Source organism: Amblyomma americanum, chromosome 1 (assembly GCF_052857255.1).
Source record: "Amblyomma americanum isolate KBUSLIRL-KWMA chromosome 1, ASM5285725v1, whole genome shotgun sequence".
NCBI lineage: Eukaryota > Metazoa > Arthropoda > Arachnida > Ixodida > Ixodidae > Amblyomma > Amblyomma americanum.
Genome location: NC_135497.1, coordinates 232300337 through 232303836, shown reverse-complemented (window position 1 = coordinate 232303836; position 3500 = coordinate 232300337). Strand labels below are relative to the sequence as shown.

Genomic DNA, 3500 nt, shown 5'->3' with positions numbered 1-3500 from the left:
GTCCCTAAGTCAGTCCCGTGCAGTCCCTAAGGAGCGACGCTCGCCTCGCTCGTTAATGTACGGTTGCCTTCTAGAGGTGTGACACCAAATCGCGTGAAGTAGATATAAAATGCTACCAACAGCAGCACCGTCACGACGGCCACCAACGCCAGCAAGACAAAAGTGGTCGAAGCGGGCTCTCGGGTGCAGTTTGGAAGCTGCCAGAGAGGATGAGTCATGGTCAGCGCCTCGATGGCGTCCACCGGATGTCGAGGTCCCTCATCCTGACGTGTTGGTGGCGGTAAGTTTACGGTCTCGGGGTGATGCTGCTGAGATGCCGCGGCGTGCGATCCAAGCCGCTGGCGCTGCGCGGACGGCACTTGACGCCGCGTCGATGGCGCTTGACGCTGCGTCGATGGCACTTGACGCTGCGTCGATGGCACTTGACGCTCCGAGCGGCGGCGAGACGGCACGTCGTACAAGGACGTACCGGCAGCATTTTCCGAAGTCTGGCTGCCATCTGCGAGCGCGGACGCATCGTCTCTGCTATGATGGTGGTTGGCCATGGCGGCTGTTCTTTGAGGGCAGATCCGTGCACAACTTGTTGTGGAGCGGGGTGGGAGGTTAGTTTCTGCTTCTTCACACCTAGGCTCTGCTCGCTTGACAGGGAGCTATAGTATCCACGCCAACGACAGGCGCAAGTACCACAAAGATTTTGTTGATTTAGTGTAGCTGTGCTAATCAAAGGAAAAAAACTGAAAGGATGAATTTCAGGAGCCTGGAAGAAGCGTAGCAATCCTGGTACATTTCTTAACCCGCCGACCGTTCCATTCGTCCACAATAACAAAGACGATAACGATCACACTTCCTTCTCACAGCTACAGACTGCATTCGCGACAATGTCACTCGTATCGATCCTATGAATCGAGCTCACTAATGCGTGTATCGTGTGCGTTGAAAAAAATGTTATGGGAAAAAAATTGAAAGTAAAATCCTGGGCACTAAAGATGGAGGCAATATATTAACACGTTAACTGCGGCAGCGGTTTTTGGCGCCCTATTTCATGTTGTGCGTCGTGGCCCACCCGTAGGCCACCCTTAGATTTTTCAGGAGTGCGGCGTGACCCACCAGTGAGCCTCCGGTGTAAACTTGAAGGAACCGACAGCAGATTCCAATAGCAACCTGTCATGTGCATTTTTCGCAGGGTCTTTGAAAAATCTGAGCTTCCTCAGCGCATCGTAGTGCCACTCAGTATTCGTGTCGCAAATCAGAAATATACGACGCGACCCACCGGTGACCCACGACGCAGTGAACGTGTTAAATATGGCTCCGAAATTTCCAAATAAAACGCGCAAAATGCTGAGATCACTCCCGCTCTTAGTAGAACCTGTAATGCGGGATCGTGATTTCATGTAGCGGTGTATCGGGTCGGCGTCGGGCCACTAGGCAGTGACGACGCATGATACGGATGGCGTCAGGCACGAAGGCTGAAGAGCAAACTTTACCTACTTGGATGCCGCACAATACTAGGGATGATGACGGGATATGGTGACATGAAGGGGCATCTAACAACACGCGTAACAATCCCACACACAAATGCGACATGACTGCGATTTGGTCGCATTTCTTGGCGGAGACAAAATGTTGAAGGTCGCGCTCCAGCGGCGATAAACAAAATAAGAAAGCTTCTCAGCAGTATTTAAGTACTAGGCCTGACAATGTGCCCAGTGTTATCGCACTTTTACTTAAAATTTTTATTTTCGGAGTTTAAAACTTCGCAATCCAAAGTCCTCGTAAATGTACCGGGGAAAGCGCAATCGCCCTGTGTCCGTAGCTGCCTTTGAGCTCTTTTACCGCAAAAGCTCGCGTACACTTGGGCAGGAACTGGAAGAAGCCGCCCTCGTACGGCACGCTCTCCACCGTCCAAGCCAACATACGGGCGCGGATCTTGCCGACACCATACTGCTCTGGCACGACGCAGTCCAGGAATTCGGCACTTGAGGACGTCGTAAACTTCGCCCGCTTAGGCAAGACGGCACCGCCCATTCCAGGCGCACAGATAACCCAGGTGCGCCTTGCTGAGCTCGTGGCTGTTCGGTACCACGCGCACCCGCTCTGCAGCAGCTACTGCCAGGCTCTCGCAGGTAATAAACTTGAGCAGGAACTGGAAGAAGCCGCCCTCGTACGGCACGCCGTCCACTCCACCATACGGGCGCGGATCTTGGTCACGCCGCACTCATCTGGTTCCACTCCCTGCTTTCGATGCTCGATGGTGTCCACAACAGCGCGCAGAAAGGCCAGAGACCAGCGCCCGGTCCAGTACTTGGGCACGCCCTGGCAAGAATTTGCGTTTTTGTAGAGGCTTGTTATTACCAAAGGCATTCGCCCTGCGAGGGTAATTACCTGGTGCTCGCCGCGTGGTCCGGCCGCAGAGGACGCCATACACTTAACCAGCTGGCGGAAGAAACCAGACTAGGACGGCGGGCCACCGAGTAGCACGATACTGACGAGGATATTCAAGTCGCGCCGCTCCCCTGGCTCGACGACAAATCCCTGGGCTCGCTGGCCGGTCTTGTCCACGATGGTAGGTTCGGCCGCCGAAGACCATAACAGGCACGGTCGCTCGTGCGGGTAGCAGTCGGGATCCCGGAAGAAGTCAGGATGTGCTCTTAACGTGCGTTTTCGAGGTGCTCCGCCTTTGTTCGTCTTGGCATAACCTGATGGGTTTCTATAACACTGCATGGGCAAGAGTTGTTGTTGTTGTTGTTGTTGTTGACCTCGAGTGAACGCGGTGTTTCTTCTTCTTCTTCCTCTTAAAAGATGGCACATACATCACGGGATTGGCCAAGGTTTAGTGGCATAAGCAAGGAAATTTCCTTTTGTTGCCTTCTCCGATTTCGTACAGGGCTTCCGTCTTGTATCCAACATGCGAAGACGAAGAAATGGAATGCAACGATTACTCTGATGCATAATTTCAAGCAGCCGATGATATTTCGACAGGCGCGAAACTAAAGAAAAAACTGCTTAGGAAGTTTACCTCACAGTTTCAAATCTTAAGCTGATAAATCAGTTAAAGGTGTTAGGTTTCCTTGATACATCCAGATGACTGTCTCGGTATTTATCCCTTCCTGCTTTTAGGAGTTTTTATGCCGGTTCTAGCTTTAAGTTTCCTTCAATTCGTCTACGCTCGCATTTTTGATAAGTGTAGAATTTTTAATTAGGTAATGCTGTTTAGTGTCTACACTTTCGGTTTTCGGCGTCAGTCATGTCATTCCTGTCCGAGAGGTTGAAATTGTTGTTGTCTACAGGTGGGATTAGCCTTGCGTTATATGGGTCGGCTATTGCGCTATCGTAGCGACACATTAAAAAATTGAGAAGAAGAGTTTGTCGCGCAGTCATGTGACTTCAAGCAGTCAAGCGATCCCAAGATTCAAGCTGCCACTATCACCATTTGAAGTCCACTTCAGTTTTCTGAAGAAATTGTAGGAGAATGAGGGAAGCCTGCCTCCTAACTGACCGGT

General features: G+C 51.6%; 1 long non-coding RNA gene across 1 annotated transcript; it reads right to left on the bottom strand.

Annotated features, from left to right (window-relative positions):
* Nucleotides 1-1774: 1774 nt before the first annotated feature.
* On the bottom strand, nt 1775-2704 carry LOC144114777 (uncharacterized). The gene is made up of 2 exons (XR_013311115.1): nt 2383-2704; nt 1775-2313 (listed from the first exon to the last, which is right to left on the bottom strand). It is a non-coding gene; the product is annotated as an uncharacterized LOC144114777 (long non-coding RNA).
* Between the last annotated feature and the right edge of the window lie 796 nt (nt 2705-3500).